At 38.8% G+C, this 20447-nt stretch overlaps 1 pseudogene; it reads right to left on the reverse strand.

The window, feature by feature from the left end:
- Window positions 1-20447, reverse strand: part of LOC143640820 (short transient receptor potential channel 7-like) — an 85908-nt pseudogene that overhangs the window by 709 nt on the left and 64752 nt on the right.

A 20447-nucleotide genomic window follows, 5' to 3' on the forward strand; every position in this document is an offset into this window, starting at 1 on the left:
GGTGAAAATAAATAGCTGTTGTTCCTTCACTCTCTCATCTTTCTTTTTCACCATAGAAAGTATTGTGTTTGAAAAAAAAAAATGACCCAAGGGAATGTACTGATAAAACTATTACCATTTAGTGAAAATTTAGTATTTTTCAGGGCATAGTGCTAAATTCTTCACAGGTACTATTTAATCTTCAAAACAATCATTTTGACATAGGTTTTATTATTTCTGTTTTACATATGAGAAAAATGGAAGCTCAGAATAGTTAAGTAAACACATGTTATAGGAAGCTACAGAACTAGAATTTGAATTCTGGTTAATACTAAAGTCTGGGACATAAGTATGAGGCTCTTCACCTTGACTTTCAATTCATCTCAGGCCAGGATTCCCTGCTATACAAAGCAATCCTTTATTTCTGATTATAGTATTATCCCTGCCATGAAAACAACTTTCTTTTTCAGCTGTAAAATAGGAACAAAGAAAACAGATTAATTTTGTAGTACTATTACAAGGACTGGATTTTATGTGAGTCAGATATCTACACAATTCCTGGCCATAGTAAGTCCTCAATAAATGGATGCAATAACTATTATCATTATTATTCTTAAAATAACAATTTACTGCTTCAAACCACATGGCTTTGTGGTTCAAAGGGTACTTAGAGGACCTATATCCATGAGGAAAGAACTTTTGAACTAGCAAAGAAGGCCTTATCTTTGTACAAAGCAGTGATCCAATATGGAAGGAAAATTTTTTTGGTATATACATTCCTTTTAGAACTGGATTCACATCAGAAAAAATGTTTTTAAAAAACCAAAGCCAAAAGCCTACAGGAATACCCCCAACAACCTTTCCAAAACAAACTCATTCTTCTTAATACAGAAAGATGCATTTCTAACTCACTAATTAACTCCACGTTCTGTTCAGCTGGTTGCACTGAAGGAAGAAGGTATTTTGGGGGACTCTGGGGGCCTCTGACCTGGCTGTCAGTCCACAAGACCCAAATTGGCCAAATTGCAAATTGCAGGCTGTGACACCGTCCTAGTCAAGGGCCAGGGCAGGGGCTCAGATGCACCCAGGCTGAACCAGACTCACCGTAGGTGAAGTAGGCCACTTCCGGCGGAAGTGAGACATTGTGCAGCATGTCCTGCACGTACTGGTCCACGTACAGCTGGGCCTCACTGGCCTTCAGGAAGCCATGAACCGTGCGGTGAAGGAGGCTACGAAGATAGACAGCATCCTGAAATCCAGGAGGTTCCACAGGTGCAACACGTACTCCCGCGGCCCCTCCTCCCAGATCTCCTTACATTAGGACCAGATCATTCCTGCGTGAGGCAGAGAGGACCAGGCCCGGTTTTCAGTTTCTTTGGCGTTTGTAACCACAAGAGGGCACGGAGGGAACCGAGATATGATAGAAAAGGTCAACTCTTTGGCGCTAGGAATGTTGATGACCAGAAGCAAAGGGAAATGTGCCTTCAAAGAAAGGCTTAGAATCAGGAGATCCTCAGATTGGGAGAAGACACCTCACTGGTCCCTGTCCTTACAGACAATCTTCTTTTTTGGAAGAGAGGAAAGAGTTCTTAACCATTGATAGTTTATTGGAGGCATAATAGGGGAAATATGATTGCTGACATTTACACATGGTAGACGTCTTAAGGGATCATTCAGTCATTGATTAAATATAGGGAAACTGAATCTAGGAATTTCTTAAGGTACCACATATGACCTAAAACCCAGTTTTTCTAATTTACAGATTAGAATTCTTTCCTCTATATTTCTGTAACTGTTTCAATGAGCTTTAGTATGTGGTTATTAGGTGTTTTTTGGAACCAGGAATTGAACCAAGGGATGCTTAACCACTGAGCCACATCCTCAGCCCTTTATTTTTTTATTTTGAGCCAGGGTCTTGCTAAGTTGGTTAGGGCCATGATGAATTGCTGAGGATAGCTTTGAACTTGCCATCCTCCTGCCCCAGCCTCTCAAGCTGCTGGGATTTCAGACATGAGCCACCCCACTTAGCAGTTATTAGTTATTAAAAAAACAATTAATTTTTAGTTTTCAGTTATTGGTTTTTGAAAAATAATTTATTGGATTTTAAAGGCATAAACTATGTTAATAGTTCCCCCATCCCTTTTCCAGTTCAGCCCTGTAAGGTGGCCTGGGCTAATACTTTGGTGGGTATTCTTTTAGATCTGCACTAATACTGTAGATACTTTGCAAATATGTGTCAGGTGACTATCTTCCTAGTTCTTCTTAAGAGCTTCAAAGCTGAATTCCCACCCTGTGGAGACTGCTGTTAGTGACTGTCTTGCCAGTGGCAGAAATACCAACTACTCCAAGCTGGCCTCCCTATCCTTCCCATCCTCACTTTGTCTCTCCATTGCCCAGTATTCTCTACTGCATCTCTGACTCCTCTGGCTGTCATCAGTGATCAAAGTAGTTCTGCACATCCTTCTCTGGTAGACTCTCAGATCCTTCCTGCCCTTTTGGTTTTCAGCTCCATTCTCTTACCTCATGAAGTACAGATAACATTATGGTTACCTTTCATTTTCAAACACCTGCGATGTAGCCCTTATTTAACATCCAAATTCCAAAGCTAGACTGTTGATCTTTTCGATCTTCCTCTATCTCCATACATTCTGCACTCCAGCAGATCAGGTCTACCCAACAGTCCCCAACAGTTCAACCCCCAGTCATTTGCTTATTTACTTTTTTTTCTTTTCACTACACTTCAAATGCACACACATTGACAGATACCCACATCATAATACAGTGGTCTTTGAGAGTTCAGCTGCTGAAAAGCCTGGAGTCAAAGATGATGCTTGAGCAGAGAGAGGATGATGGTGGCACTACCCTAGCCAGAGTTCGACTGACTTGGTCATAGGCCCAACTCTGCTCTTGTGTGAGTGATGAGCTGATTGCCTATACTCTTCTGGGACTCTGAACAGGAACTGTTTTGCCAGAATTTTTCTTTTTTCTGGTGGAAATGGCCCATAAAATAAAAAGAATTGAAATGTTTTTCTAAGCAAAAAATAATTTGAGAGCAGCTGTTTAGAGAAGAGTCATGGCATTGTGTGCTGAAGATCAAATTGGAGTTCCCACAATAGGAAATATCCCAAAACACTACAGATCTGTTTACAAGACTTCCCCCAACCGCTGCCTCCCTCACTCTCCATCCCTCCACCCTGCTTTAAAAAAGCTACTTCTAAAGCATACCCTCTCAAAATTTGCATGATAATTCAATGAAATAATAATTTTCTTAAAACACTGAAATATACTTTCATTTTGCCTTTCCAAATAGGTATTTTTAAAATGTTATTAGAAAAACCATTACAGGCTGGAAAACGTTTATTGATTTCCTCTACCTCCAAATTAAAATTCCTAATGTTTTAGTTAAATTGCTTTTAGCTGAGCCTTAGGAGAATCACAGACTATCACTTAGAGTGATTGGCTTTAATTTAGGAAATCCTGGAGTCAGGTTATAGCTTCAACATTTAATGACAGTGTGACTTTTGATAAGTTCCTTGATTTGCTGTGGGACCTCAAATTTTATATTTGTAAAATAAATGAATTGAGATTTTGGAGTAACTTCAAATACTTAAAAGCTATTTGAATCTGAAATGCAAATTATGTACAGAAAACTGATTTTCCTAATGGGTAGTGTAACACCTCATTGGGCATTGCAAATCACTTTCTCTGTGGTCAAATGTCTGCATCAGTTTTCCTAGATTTATATATTAACTTTCCCAGACTAATTTAAATTATTCCAAAGCCATAAGTAAAAGTAACAGGCCCAAGTGTTTGAGCAGCAGAAATGCTTAATAGAAAAAGAAATGTGTAAAATTAACTACTTTAGTGAGTGAAATGAGGCCCCCTACTTCCAAGTTACCAAGGGTAGTTTAGGATTTGATACAGGAGCTGAGCCTCAGGGCCTTTTGCCTCCAGCATGCCAATCAAAGTATCCAGAGCCCAAGAGTTCAAGGGCTGTGGATACTGGGCACGTGAACTTCCTTCAGGCCAAATTCTCATCACTTAGGGATGCCTAGAGCTTAGAGAACAAGGTCTGAGATTATTAAGAAGGGGGCCAGGCCAAGGAACAGGCTGGGACTTGCCAGGAAGCCTCAGGGGAAATGAGTAGCTTGATGTACATTGCTTCTGAATAATGACCTGCAGGCTGTGGAGATGGAGTTTGAGAGCTAAAATAGCATTCACTTCCATCCAGGCTCAGATGGCATTCAGAAGGGCTCCACTTCGAAGTTCTGTGTGGCTTAAATATGCCCAGTCTTTAAATGGTCATTGCTCCCAGGGGTTCCTCTTCTCCATCTCAGGGCCCCACATTTGCTTTTCTGTTCCCTCAGGCCAATTTCTTATCATTGGTCCAGGATACCGAGGTTCTGTGAACTCACAGGAGGGCAAATATGCCTGAGAGTTCTGTATCTACAGGCCCTAATATCCAAACACTATCTCAATAGCCAGTCATTTGAAAATCTCTGGATCTTAGACACTTTCATGGTTTAAAAGTATCCCAAGAAATTCCTTCTCTTCTTTGTCTTCTTTTCTAATTATAGTAGCCAACAATTATTGAGTTCCTTCTAGATACCAGGTCCTGTGCTAAGCACTTTATAAACACTGCATCTTCATACTAGTTGAGTAGATAGTACTATGATTATCTCCACTCTACAGGTGAGGAAACTCATATATAAAGGTGGCAAGTGAGGTGTGCAAAGTCACACAGGCAGTCCAGGCTTCTTGTTATCCACTGTGCTGACTCCACTATGCCTTTCACTAAGTACAAGCTTACTCTGATGGGTCAGCAACTTACTTATCCATGGACCAGATGTTGACTTTCACTTCTGTGCCAGGCGCCATTCTGGGGATGCAACAATCAACATAATGGTAGTCTTTTGTAACAGTGGTTGACTTTAATTTTTTGAATATAGCCCTTGCCATTCTGCCATGGCAACTGATTTTTAGACTGGACATGTTTTGTTCTTTTCCTCTCTCCCTGCTCCTCTTTAATCTCTCCCCATGCCTAATCTTAGTTTCTGGGAAACTGATTTACCTTTCTTCCCCATTTTAGGCAGATTTATCTGTCCTTGAGTACACATCCACCATAGGAGCAACGTAATCTAGACTTTGGGGATTGCACCAGAAATCTCAGAAATGACTGCCTCCCAAATTAACAAGTGACTTAACAGAGGACACTTGTAATGTAGCCTTTTCATCACCTTTTTGAAAGGCCCTATTCCTGCTGATTAGCAGAATTGCTGTCTCTAGGACAAGAGTCCACTGTGTTTCTCATTTGCTAGGTAAGAAATAAAACTTCTTTTTCCTCAAATCTGTGTCCTTGTTATTAGATTGGCATTGGGGACAAGGACTGAGCTTTTGGTAACATTTTCATAGTAATTTAAGTCTAGTGCAGGAGACAGATGTGTCCACAGGTCACAGAGCTATAGGGTGACAGATGTTGTAATGAAGAATATTCAGGAAAGTCAGCATTACAGTCAAATGACCTTGGCATACCACATATCCATTGACTCAGTGAAGGTGTGAGTTCATGAAGGGGAACTTAGGGCAAGGGACAAGTGGTTGACTAGGTGAAGGGGCAAGGGCTGGCAAAATGTTCCAGATGGTAGCCATAGACATAAGTGGGAGTGGGTCTTTCCAGGGAACTGAGGTGCTCCATAAGATTCAAGGGTTAGGCAGTAGCTTCAGGTGAAGTTACTGAAAAGCTCTCTTTTAGGCAGTGCTAAGGAAACTGGGGTTCATTCTGAGTGCCTAGGAAGCCCATAAATGTGATACGCAGGGCAACCACATGGCCTGGCTTTCTGGAATACACTTTGGAAAATTGTTTGGGATATTTTGATAGGAAAACTTACCTAGATGTAAGCAGAGTCCGTTAAAATAACTCAGTGCACATGATTTTACAGTTTTACTCTTGGTCAAGCCTAAGAGTGTGATTTTGGAGCTAAGATGTAGCACTGCCCTCAGAGTTTATAATCCTAGGTGGGTTTGGGTGAGGCAATAGCTAGACTTTCATATTTTACAGATGTGGAAACTGAAATCCAGAGAGGCAAGGCCACTAAATAGAGGGGGACACAGTCAGGATGGGATTCCTGACACCTGGTACCAAGCTCATTCCCCTAACACTTTTTTTGTTTTGCTACTGAACTGGACATTTACATCTCATTCCAATTGAGTGTTCAGTACTGTAGCATCTGTTTAAGAATACACTGCCAGCTTTTCTAGGAGATTGGGGCAGAGTGAAATGATTCTATTCCTATATGGAGGTATCACGTTAGGCGAGGTTTCCTGACCTCCAAGACTGTAATGGCTTTCTGGGAACTACTAACATTTTATATACTCCCCTGATGAGCAGATACATGCTCCAGTTGAGAAGCTTATTATAAGTTCTTCAACTACTCTAGAGTTACTGCGTGTAATCAGGTAATAAAATAGGACACTGATATTGGGAATTCTTCAGGCTGTAAGGAGTTATAGTCTCTGGTTCACTTCATACTCTGCAAATATATAGTTCTACAGAATATATGTGCCTACCAGTAAATTTGTCCTTCCGTACTCAGTCATGCTTCTTACTTGACATCCTTGATGTTATGTCCTCCTGGATTTTCTCCTACCCTGCTGGCTATATATTCTTAGTGTCTGCATGGCCTTAACCTCTCCATCCAATGCTTTACATATCTTGGGTTGACAGAAGTTTCTAAAATTCTGCTGATAACCATGAAAAGCATTTGGAGTGAAGGAAGAACATATTTCTAATTGGGTTTAACCATCCTGTGAAATGATACAGCAGAAGAGGAATAATCAATATGCTCAATTGGAGGAGGCTGGGAAATATTGTAGAGTATTGCATTATATGTGGCCACTGAAATAGGTCATTGAGAAAATTAAATGTCCATATGGAGAGAGGACTGCAATTAAATAGAATATGAAAAGAGCAGCTGCAAATCTGTGTGACTGCAGAAATAATAATGTTAATTTAGACAAGAAACAGTGAGCATACATATAGTCTTGTCAGAGGTGGTAACTATTATGAAGAAAATCAGAGAAGGGAGGAAAACCAGAAGAGGAGGAAGTAGGGTAGGGATACTTGCAATTTTATACAGGTTGACTCAAAAAAGGCCTTATTTTCAGAAGGGGGACTTCTGAGCAAAGACCTGAGGAAGTAAGGAGTGACTCACCCAGCTCCCTGCAGGAGGAACTCTCCAGGCACAGGGGCCAAGCCTAGTCAGGACTTCTGAGGCAGAAGCAGTGAGGCAAGGAGACCAGTGGGCCTAAGACAGGGTGAGTGAGAGGAAATGTGGCAGGAGGAACCATAGAGATGGGGCAGAGAGTTGAGGGCACCATGGGCTGTGTGATAACATTAGTTGTCACACGGAGGGAGATGGGAAACTACTGAAGAGTTTCTGAGGTCAAGTGACAAGACTTGTGTACCTTTTAAATGGATCACTTTATCTTGTGCAGAGAACAGATTGAGACATGTGAGTGGGAATGGCAGAAACTGGAATACTTGGATAAGGTGATTCACCTTCCTATGGCTAAAATTTCCACCCCTGCATTGAGCAGTTTGGACTTGTTGGGTCCTAAGCTTCTCTTCAATTCTAGAGCTAATTCTGGCAAAGAGGGAACAATGACTTGGGTCTTTTCATAACCATTCTGTATGAAGTACTACAGTTATGAGTGTGATATGTCATGGGGAGAGAGGTTTGTGCAGTTGTCTTTGTAACTGATTCAAGGCCTTCTTGGCAGTGTCTGGGAACAGAATTCTAAGATGCCATCAGCAGGGGTCTGGTACAACTTTATGCTCTGCTACTTCTGAGCAGAGAGTGAATTAGATACATGTTAGATCTCATAATGGACCAGAAAAAGAGCCTTTTGTATGAACACAAAGGTTATCTCTTAAAGTTCATCATGATTATTTTTTTCATAATTAAAGAGCTCTAGAAGATATTTAGAACAAGATAATACTACTCTTATTTATAGTTGCTTCTTTAGTAGTCCTTAATAACTAAATGCTTAATGCAAATGCTTGATAACTAAAACATATTTACTGAGAAAAATGGATAAAATATCAGAAAAGAACATCTACATGTTCCCATCACTGCATCCCAACACACCATCTGCACTATACCTTCACCCTCCCTCCTGTTACAATAAATGAAGTTTCCATGTTCCTGTTAAGGCCAAATACTCTAATTGGACCCTGGATCTCATTGCTCCACCTGTTCAGGAACTTTGCTTCCAAAGCTGATGGTCCGTAGATCTCATGTTATTTGATCCATCAGCAGTGTCTGACATAAAGGATCACTCCCTGGTTCTTGATATAGTTACTTCTGGGTCACCAGAAGTCTGTGAAGAAGGTCTCTTGGTTATCCTTTTACCTCATCTCTTTTTCTGTATACTTCACATCTTTCCATATCTAAACCATTGGCTTGATCCTCAATTCATCTGTCTATATTTAAAGTGAAGGTGATCTCATATAATTTACCTAAATATATCGGTATATCCAATTTTTTTGTTTCCATACTCATTTCTCCTCTGAACTTCAGACATATATATATCCATTTGTTACTTGATGTTTACTCTTAAATGTCTAATACATATATCTCAAGCTGAAGTCTTGATTTCCATTTCTCTTCCCTGTCCAAACTGATTTTTGTCTTTTCCTATCTTAGTAAATGGCTTTGTGCTATCCCATTGCTTGAGCTAAAATACTTGGAATTGTCTTTGCTCTCTTTATTTCATATCCCACATATAATATAATAGTAAATATTATTGGATTTTACCTTCAAAATATAATCACCATCTCCTGCCCCCTTAAATTAATCATTTACCACTTGGATAATTGCCATGGCTTCCTAACTGGTCTGTTGCTTCTGCTGTTTGTCCCACAATCATCTGTTCTTAACACAGCAGTCACTGACTCTTTACTGAATTCACATGATATTATTTCTGTGCCCAGAATTCTGCAAAGCTCTTCTCCTGCCTTCATCTCTACTTTTCTCCTCTGTATTTATGTATTCAAGCCACATTAGTCTGCTTGATGTTCTTTGAACATATCCAGCTTGTTTTGGATTCTAGGCTTTAACCTATACTGTTCCTTCTGCCTAGAATGCTTTTTACCTTATCAGAGAAGGGGGATAAGTGTACCTGCTCCTATCTGCTCAATTACTCTGAAAGGTAAAATGTGAACAGAGATCTGAAGGAAAAGAGGAAGCAAGTCATGCTGTTACTTATTCAACATACCTCTCTCAATCAGAGGCATTTGTTACTAATTGGATGTATGAAGACATTAAGAAGTTTTTAATTTTCTTTTAAGTCTGATAGTGTTTTTCTGATTATGCTTTTAAAAAAACCATGCTGATTTCTGTTAACAGCCACTCTGCAATAACAGAAGAAAAGAAAATTATTTTTAGACATTGGAGATAGCATAAGTCTGTGATTCCTAAGCAATGGGAACCATGAAATAAGTCATATGAGGACACTGGCTGTCTTTCTGGAAGCACATTCCAGTCTGCCAGGCATAGGAGGGGGCCCAGAAACAGAGCAGGCAGTCTCACTGAGTGAAGAGGCTGAGATTAGAGCTCAGACAGAGCTCCAGAGAGAAGGGTACTGTGCAAACACAAGCAAGCAAGCAAGCCAATCAACAAAACTCCCTGAAGGAAACAAACAAAAAATTCCAGAAATTTAAAGAATTTGAATGTTCTTGAATAATAAGTCATAAAAACAAAAAGTGGATTTCAAAGACAATGGTCAGGGAGCTATAAGTTGGACAGTTTCTAGAGCTCTGACCATAAGAGCTGAGAGTCTTTACTGACCAACAGGACTTTCAGTAGAGACCTCAGAAGTGAATCTCCATAATACAAAGGTAAATAATCCTTAGCTTCTCCAGATCCACTCTAAGAACAAGTGGAAAGGAATGAAAATGATGTGCAAATATCCTTTCTGAATAAAGTAAAACCCTCTTTAATCTTTTCCCCTTGTAGTGTACTAAGGATTGAACACAGGGCCTCACACATGCCTGGTAGTGCTCCTCCACTGAGCTACACTGCAGCCCCACTCTTTAATGGAAGACAACAGCTATGATTGAGTATGGTTCAAAACTCACATGATCCCCAGTGTATTGGGAGATGGGGCCCCAAGTTAGGTATTTGGGTTATGGGGTCCTCATGAGTGAACTGATGCTTTCTCACACAAGTGGGTTCTTGCTCTGTGGGACTGGATTAGGTACTGTGAAAGTGAAGTTTCATAAAAGTGACATTGCTCCTAGTGTTTTCTCTCCTTTGTGCATGCCCACTTGCCCTTACACGTTCCACCACAAGTTGACATAGCACAAGGCTGTCAAGCAGATGCAGCTGCCTTATCTTGGACTTCCTAGCCTCCAAAAGTGTGAACCAAAATAAACCTCTTACACAAATAATGAGAAAATTTTACCCTCTAAATTGTATACTTATATTTATTATCAAGATTTTATGTATCTGCCATAACAAAAATATCTTTAAAACTATACAATTTTCTATCCTTTTTTAGAAGCAGAACTTTATTTCTTAAGGCTTTCAGGAGACTATTTTTAAATGATCAAAATAAGGTTTCCCATGCAAACCACTTTTCAATCATTTTTAATACATTTTTAATGACAAATACTTTACAAAAATTTCCCCAAACATTTTCTTTTAAAATTGGGAGTTATTTTACAAGCCTATGCATTTTAAACATGAGCTCACATAAAAGCTGACTTTGACTTTCTTGTTGGTCATCCACTTGCTATTTTGTCTGCCAAGAGTATATTCATGAGGGGAGGTTGAGTTCAGAAATCAGAGTTTAATAATGGCCTATTATAATTTGGGGGGGAGAACAAAAAGAAAGAGCAACTTGCTTACATAAGACCCACTTCATGATGAGCATTTCTGCCCAGGAGAATTGTGTAGTTTTCACTCTGAAGATCTGTTTTGGGTAGTCTGTAAAGGTTTCATTGGGCAGGGTTTTAACACCTTCATCTCAGTCAGATGCATTTACCACTAACAGTCCCAAGAAGATGGTAAAAAAAAACTGCATGGGCTACAAACTTGATGAAAGGGCTCCTCAGGGTTTGTCCTAGCTGAAAACAAAATGTGCACAAGATGTGTTAAACTGGCAGCTCTAGGTGGGTGTAGGTCTTTCTTTAAAACATTGATTTTATCAAACCATAGTTTAACCAGAGAATCTTTCATCTTAGACTACTAACTGAGCCCAGACAGTGTTTTCTCTTATATATAAATTTGAGATGCTGCTTGACCAAATCTATTTAATACTGACCTCATTTTTTTTTCTATTTAACAGTCTTAGAGGGGCTAATAGAAAGAAATGGAACACAGTGATGTGTCATCATGTTACATCTGATTGCATAGATACTCTTGATTGCATGGATATGGTTTTTATGTCCTTCAGATCTGGAAAAAAATTATGTCTGAATAGAACATACAATTTCAAAAGATATATTTGAGGTATGCTCTTTTGCTGTTTAAGTTTTCAACCTTTCTTCTATCTTGATTAACTTTTTAAAAATCTATATATTTCCTGCTAGGTACTGCTTTAACTGTGTTCCCACAAAATTTGACACTGAACACTTTCATTGGTAATTATGCATATTTTAAAATTCTCTTTTGATTTAATTTCCAACTTAGGTATTATTTTCTTTCCATACAAGTAGGACTTTATTTTTTCCTGCTTTCAAAAATTCTAAATTTACTATTGCATATTTACAGAACATAGACTATGCTACTATTCTAAATTTATTGAAGTTTTTCTTATGGCCTAGTGTTAATTCTTCATTCCACATGAGTCTGAAATGGTCCAAAATTTGCCCTATTTGGGAGCAAGTTTTGGTCACATTTTCTCAGTTCTCAGGGCATCCCATCCGAAGATCACTTAGATCTTTGAGGGCTAAATTAAGGGATATACATTGAGTCCTTGCTGAATCCCTATTAATAAACTTATTTGCTTCTCTTTCTGGTCACTGTTGTCACCCTCATTTAAGCACCAAACCTTAGCCCCCATCCAGGTATAATAATAAGACAAGAGTTAAAAGGGAAATATTTTCTGAAGCTCAGCTCCTTCTCCAGAGAAGATATTCAGTTATAATCTGTGACTGATTAATTGATGTTCACACTCTGCCTCATTCAGGAGTCCTAGAGTGAAATGTCACACAGGAGCTAGAGTATTGGTACAACAGAAAATCAACTACGGGGGCTTATCTAGGTAAAATGTTTCTAATTATGACTATGTTCAACATAGCATTTGTAAATCAGATTCCCTGATAATGTTCTTTAAATGTGCTTCAGTATGATAATCATCTTCTTTTAATTCTGGTCTTTCATTGAACTCAGGAGCACTTAGCAACTGGGGCATACTAACCCTATTTTATATTTTATTTAGAGACAGGGTCTCATTGAGTTGCTTACTGCCTTGCTTTTTTTTTTTTTTTTGAGGCTGGCTTTGAACTTGTGATCCTCCTGCCTCAGCCTTTCAAGCTGCTGGGTTTACAAGCATGAACCACCATGCCCAGCAAAGCAATATTTTTAAGAAGCTGCTTTTATCATTTAAAAACAACCCTATATCTCAGATCCAGACAAAGGGAATCCCTGATTATGTTAGAAGTTACTTGAGTTCACGTGCATATTGTTGTATGATATTTGAAATAACTTCAGAAATGTAAAGAGTGGCTTAGCTGATACTCAAAGACCCACAAACATCTTACAAATGAAATTTGTATAAACTATAATGCTTATCTTTTTTATTTACAAAAATAGTAGTATAGTTTTGGCAATAGGCAGATGTACTAATTTCAGAAGGCAGAAACTAAATGAAAGGACTAATAAAAATATCTCACATAAATTCTGTAAATATATGAATCAATTCAAGTCTAATTTTATTTTTATGATATTAGATATCCATTTTGAAAATCTCAGCATTTTAGCTAATGATGTTGGCATCTTGGAGCCCTATTTCCCAATCAGGACCATGGAATATTTTGGTATACCCAAGAGATATCCTTAAATAGTCTTCATATTGTTTCTTATTATTGTGTCAAGACTTCATTCAGGACACAGTAATAATGGAAGATATAAAAAGACCTTAGGAGGAGAGTGGGAAAGGGAAAGAGAGGGCAAGGTATCCCCATATCTTGTATATCACAACAGAACCACAGGAATATCAGAAAAAAAGATGGGACACTTGGACAAAGACACAGCTCTTAAGGGATTGTCAGCCAATTTTCCTGACCCTTTGTCTATGTACTCTACATAGTGTCTTCTGTTGATCTGGGGTACACCTTTCCATCTTCTCATCCAGGTGAGGCATCTGATTGAATACATTTGTGACTAAATCCAACCTGACCTTGGGATTCCCTAGAAGACCTTGGTACTAGAGATTTATGTTCCTTTTGATACCTCTTTCAAGTTGGTATCCTATGGCAGAAGATGAGTGTGTATAAATCATTAGTGCAAAATGTAATTAAAAAACCCTGATAACACCCTGTGGTGATTTGGAAGTTTACCCTGGGCTCAGTTCCCACTTGATCTAGGTCATAGTGAAGAAAAGTGAGACTAGGAATTGATTTCTTTTTCTTTTTGGTTTTCTGGGACAAATGCATCTTTTTACCTGGTAAAATTTTGACAAAGGTCAGATGAAATCCAGTTATTATAGTGGCTTTCTTTTTCTTTCTGTGTAAAATTTCTTAATTTACACATTAAGACAATTTTTGAAGCAAATTACCCTTGGAGAAAATGTTCCCCTTCACAAGACCATCAGATGGGCCAAAAGAAAAATAAATTCAACCAATATGTGCCAACAACTTTTAGTTATGGAATCATTAAAACTGGGTCAGGTCACAACTTTTAAAATGGATGTTAGAGCTTTGGAAAATGTAGTTGTCCATTCCACTTGCAGTGCAGAACCTGTGAATCTGACAACATGCTGAAAGCAGCTTAGGACCTTATGAGCTGAGAACATCACAGAAGATACATGTCTGTAGAATCTAGTCTCTGGCTTGCCTCAGACTTCCTGGGCACTATTCTTTTACTCTAAGAAATATATGAATTTGAGAGCAACTGAGTATGCCCTCGAACTGGTTCCAAACAAGTTACATTCACAGATCCTCAGGGATTGACACTTGCATTTACTGGTTGGCATAACTTTGTTCCATGCCACTGGACTATTGACCTTAACCACTAGTGTAAGCACTTGGTGGTCTGGGGGTCTACTATGCCAAGAAAGTAACCTGTGACCATGGTTTTAGTGGATCACAAGGAGAATGTTTCCTGTACCTCTTTCTAGTCTTTTACCACCAGAGTCTCCCTCACCAAATGTCATCCTCACTTTCAGCCAGATGCCAATGGTCTCAAGCTCAGTTTAAAAAGGCTCAGTTTATAAGTTGGAAAGTTGAACAGATGCAAACTTTGGAATCATTCCAAAGAGAAATATGTACTTCTTTAAAGTTTAGTTGTTCTAAATGTTAGAAAGATCCTGGTTAAATTACTGGTAGATTCCTCAATATGCTTCTTCTAAATTCTTATTCAAAATATCTAACCTATGGATTAGGAATCTCTCCTTTTGAGGGGAGTATTCATTTAGGTGTCTCTAATCAGAATATGCACACATTTTAATGTGAAGTCACAGTTTGTTCTGTGGGCTGAAGAGGTGCTGAGTGATAATGGAATTTACACGGTGAGACTTTTAATGAAAGAAAGGAAAGGATAGAGTTTATCCTATAGAGGTTTTCTTTTCTCCTTTCTACAAAACTCCTTCCAGCTCTAACATTCCAAATCAAGTCTAAGGTTAAGATGTGCACAGTAGGCATTGAAGGTCATAATACTGTTGATGTAACCAGAAAATTATGTGCGTGCATGTGTGTGTGTGCATGTGTGTGTATACGTAGTGGCTATGGGAATATTTCTGGGGTCAGAGATCCCAGGTTTCAATCACAGCTCCATAGGTTTTTGGCAAGTTGCTTAAACTGTTAGTGTCTTAGTTTATTCAGTAAAATGGAGACAAAAGTAGTACCTCCTGCACAGGATTGATGCAAGCAATGAATTATGTAATGTATAATGTGTGTATCGTGTATCTCAACAGGTGGCCCTGAGCAGCTCAGGGAATCCCCTCAAGGGAAATTTAAAAGAGACCTGACTAACTCTTGAAAAGCTCAGCATGTTCGAAAGCTCTTTAATGAGGCAATCTTTCCTTGTTATGAACAATGCCACCAAGAGTCATCTTAATACCACAGATGAAGACTTGTCACTCAGCCACCAACAAGCCCCAAACCCTGAATTGAGCTCAGACCTGAATTTACAAAGTACACAGAAATGACAAGTACTTAATGATCAGCCCATGTTTATCTTGAATGCTTTAAATTTACTCTAAATGGAAGTTTTGGGAGCATCAAATATCAATAAAACAATATTTGAACAAAGGAGAGAAAGCCCCAGTCATGGGCCAAACTTTCCTGTAATCATTTCCTCCAGAATATTCCAGTAGACTGCTACAGATCTGACCCTTATCCCCTTTGGGTGGTATCAGTTTTCTGGATTTACTGGGCCTGAGAAATTCCAGAATACCCTTTCTGTACTATATACATTTTTGGTGGGTCTTATATGCATATTTGCAAAGATTCTTCTCAAACCTACCAAAAAGCTAAAAAAAAATTCATCAGCAGCTGGAATATCGGTTTTTTTTCTGAATTGTTTTCCATGCTACCAGGCAGGAAGAGGCAAATCAATTTGCTATTGTTGACTAGTTCCAGGTTCTTGGAAGCTGTCATATTTAGCTTTGTAGCAAAGTGAGGATTGGCAGCATTTTCTCCACAATGTTGTTATTTTAATTATTGAAAAGCCTAGAATCAGTTTTGAGGCTCAGAGAGAGCATAGGCAAGTGTCTCTATCCATGCAGTCTCTGGTTAAAGGCCAGGATCCAATTTCCACTACATACTAGATGATTCCAGCATCAAAACACGTGCCTGCAACCAATGACCAGCTCTTGTCCAGCTCTAAATCTGGTTAGTTTCTTTTTGTTTTCTGAGCTTTTTTTGTCCATAATGAAATTCAGAACAAAAGTGGTTTTATCTACATATGTATTATTATTTAGAAGTACATAGCATGAGACTAGCATAGAAACAGAATTTTCAATAAATATAAGGTCAAATTCTGTGAACATTCAGTATTTGGCTTTTATTTTCAATATTGTCCATAGGAGATGGTGTTTGAGGCCTGGCCTCCCTCTATGATTCCTAACTGACTCTGAGACAGTCAAATGATTGCCTGCCTGGTTAGGTGGCCTCTTCTGCACCCCTGGAGCCTCAGGCCTATTATTCTGAACTGAGTTCTCTATAAATGGACTTGACAAGAGGGTCAGCTCACTAATGACACTTTTATTAAGCACATTAGCTGATCAAATTTCTTGTGGAACTAATATCTCTGTAGTCATATTTTCTCTTGAGTGTTGATTACCTTAATTTCTTTAAAAATCTATCACTAGATAAATGTCACTTTGGAACTTTTGAAAGCAATCTTAAACCCATGAAACATTTTAAAATTTCTGCATGCTTTTATAGGAGAGAAAAAAACTATATTCATAACTGGGATGAACTGTTGTTCAGTAAACTGGGTGATGGAGGGAGTTTAGGAAGTTCAACTGCTAGGCAAGATAGAAGAGTACTGTGAGACAAAATTCTTTATAATGGAAGGGAAAATGTAGGATTAGCCAGACTGGGAAATAGGACCTGAGGGACTGGATATTGTGGGCTGCTGGTTCTTGAAACCATCCCAATTCAATTGTCCTGGTGGCCCATTTTCACCACCCTTCATGGATAATGAAACATTTGTACTGGTTTCTGATAATATCTCATCTAAACTTCTTGTTCCTCCTAGCCACAGGTGCATTCTGAGAATATAATGCTAGTTTTTCTGGATTTTGGAGGCATATTGGCTGGATCTTGGCTCTTATTTATTTTTAATTGGCTCATAGGCTATTATTTTACTTTCATAACCCAAAGGAAAACCACCGTTTGCTCTTTTCTCTACTTATATTCATCCACAAGGAAGTAGCTACTGTTTTAAATTAGTCGGTTTTGGAGAAGGTACAAAAATTCCTTAACTCACTATTGAGTTTTTAAGGGCTGTTTTATGCGACATTCAGACCCATAGCCCATACATTATAAACAGGACATAATACTTCTATGATGGTGGGTGGTTAAACACATGGGTTGCTGTAGTGCTACCTGGGTTTAAGTTCTGTTTCTTCCTTAGGCTGGCCAGATGCTATTAGGTTATTCTTAGTTCTTCACATGCTTAGCTTTCCCTCTTCTGTAAAATGAAGCTGATAATGAGGATTTAATGTTATAGTTTAGATATTAGATGTCCTCCAAAGCTCATTTGTGAGACAATGCAAGAAAGTTTAGAGGTATTGGGTTATGAGGTCCTTAATCTAATCAGTGCATTAATCCTCTAACAGAAATTAATGTGTGGTAATTATAGTTAGGCTGAAGAAGTTGGGCCATTGGGGGTATAACTTTGGGGTATATATTTTGTCAATGGTGAGAGAAAAATTCTCTCTCTCTGGCTTCCTGGTGCTATGTCCTGAGCCGTTTTCCTCTACCACACTTTTCTGACATTCTCTCTTGCCTAGGACCCAGAGCAATGGAGTCATCTCTCTATAGACTAAGACCTTTGAAATTGTGAGTGCAAATAAAACTCTGTCCTCTAAAATTGTTCTTGTCATGTCTTTTGGTTGCAGCAGTAAAAAAGCTGACTAAAATATTTAGTGAGTCAGTATTTATAAAATGCTGAGAACAGTACCTGGCAATAATAAGTTGTATATTACTTTTAGATAAATAAAAACAAGCCAATGGCTGTTCTTTCCTTTCCATTTTTCTTCGCCTCTTCCTCTTGTTTCTCCTTTCCTCCCTCCCACTCCCTACCTAACCTTCCTGCCTGTATTCCTGACTGCTGTTTTGTTGGCAGACATTTTCTTGAAGTATCCATGTAACCTAAGCATGCAGGTTAGGCCAGTCCTTCTCTATCCAATTCCTCTTTCCTCATCCCCCACTGAAGGTGGAGCTTGACTTATCCAGGCTATTAAGTCAGAATGGGTTATTTTTCTTTGATGGGGCTGTCAGGGTTACCATCAAGTCTATTCATCAGACACACTGGTACTAGCTCCTCTAATGATTATGGAGCCCTCTCTCAATGAGGAGCAACGCAGATTACAGACAGAACCTGCAGAAAGCTCTTCTCTCCTTCTCCCTCCCTTAGATCCTCTCCTCTTCATCACCTTAAAAGCTGCTAAGTCCTGCATGTAGCCCTTTTGGGGGGGAAAGGAATAGGGCTGCCTTGAGACTATATGATTTTCATATCTCTTAAGCATAGATTTTCCTCTCTGATACTAGGACTTATTTATATAGTGATGAGATGTGGCAATGCATGTTATGATAAGCTGAAGAATAACTTAGCTGGAAAAAAAATCATGAGATTCAATGCTTATAGGGAAGATAACTTTCTTTAATATAGATATGCTATCAAAGCACCCCTCCCCCGACTATGTCTCATGTAACTTTGGTCAAGATTTTCCCCTTTGCTTTTCACTAACATTAGTTATAGAAATCCTGTCTTCTGGAAACTGTCTTCAGAGGGAAAAGAAGACAGACACTGCATCAGCCATCAAGTGGTTGTTCTCAGTGCAGGGCAGGAAGTCCATATGAATTATAGCATTTGTGTGGTGTCATTTCATATTTAGAGCATTATATAGGATTAGGTTCCATGGTGCTAATATTCTTCCCTTCTTTTTTTTCTTGGCAATGCTCTCAAGTCATGTTGGTTGGGAGGAAAGAAGAGAGTTGGAAAGGTCAGTCATTTACTGGTTTATTTTGTTGGTTTATTCACTTGTTCATTCCCTCATCCACTCAACAAACCTTCCCAAGGGAATCCTCTAGTAGGCACTGTCCTCGGCACTGGGGAAAGGTTGCAGTCTTTGTCTACAGGGAACTCTTAGTTTTATTATTGGAAGTGGAGCAGGACTTAATAGCAACTCCCCATTAATTCCTGAGCAGGCCCTTCATGGTGGGTGAATGAATGAATAGCAAGTGCTCATTGGAGCATGGATCATTAGATGGTGGCATTAGTGCAATTTCTTATGGGTTTCTCTTTATTTGTTCCCCACATCTTCAGAGAATCTAGTTGCTAGAATCTAACACATTCAGGGGTTAAACCACCCAGGTTCAAAAGATAGATCTTCTGTTTCCCATCTGAGTGATCCTGAGTCAGCCTTCTCACTGCTCTTAGTTTTGTTATATCTGCAAGAAGTATCACAGTGCTCAGTAAGTATTGAAGGTGGTCACTTGTATGAATGTTATTCCCATTACCACTTTTCCAGTTCCTCCAGAGGCTGTTTATATAGTGCTTTCACTCTTGCTGAGTTTATACCATTAGCATGGAGTGTTGAATAGCTATGTTCTTTTAGAGTTAAACATTCCTGGAGTATATAGTGTGTTTCATTAAAAAAATAAAAACTACTATTATTTTATTAAGTTTTAAATTTATGGGGCACTTTGGTATGAGCCAACATTGTTATTCTCATCAAGCCTATTTATTTTTCCATGAAGTTCTGGAATAGCCATTATAGGAAAATAATCCATGATAGTCCTGGGAGATGGTGGTGGTGAGTTTTGGGTGAGGAACCCATATAGTCATAGCTCTTTGTAGGTGCCTCTAAATATGAGCACCAGGCAAAATGGAAAGTTTGAAAGATATATCTTTAAGTTTGTACTGTTATTTACTGAGGATCTAGTATGGAGTAGATATATTTTTATCTATAATTTTTTCAATAAGTCTCCCCTAAAATGGATGTTTTTATATGTCCACATACACAAATGGGGTTGTATTATCATTTCCATGTTTCAGTTGAGGAAATTGAGACTAGACTATATCAAATTAGCCACAGTGTCATGGCTAGAAAGTTGAGGTTCTAATTCTCATCTGCCTCTAAGCCTGAGCTCTTTTCACTTCACTAAATGCCACCCTCCCCTTGAATATTTTTGATCTGATTGACTTAGATTTTACCCTCTGCTGGTCTTAGTTCCCTGTCATAAATAAAACAATAAAAATTAGATATTACTGAGAACTTATCATTGTTCAGGTTGAGCACTTTATAAACATTTTTTTTCACTCATTCCTTGTCATACAATGTGGTGAGAACAATCATGCCCATTTAAAAGCTGAAAACACTGTGACAGACACTATGTTGTAGAGACACTATGTTCATTACCACCTCCTTATGTTGCTTCTCCCAACTGAGGCTTCCAACATCTCCTCTGGGTCAGGCCACTGTCCCATTCTGTCCATTAGGCAGGAGAGCATTTCTGTGAGCCTGTGGATTTCAGATGTGCCACAGAGAGGCTTGTATGTTTTTCAGCC

Source organism: Callospermophilus lateralis, unplaced genomic scaffold, assembly GCF_048772815.1.
Source record: "Callospermophilus lateralis isolate mCalLat2 unplaced genomic scaffold, mCalLat2.hap1 Scaffold_65, whole genome shotgun sequence".
NCBI classification, from domain to species: Eukaryota; Metazoa; Chordata; class Mammalia; order Rodentia; family Sciuridae; genus Callospermophilus; species Callospermophilus lateralis.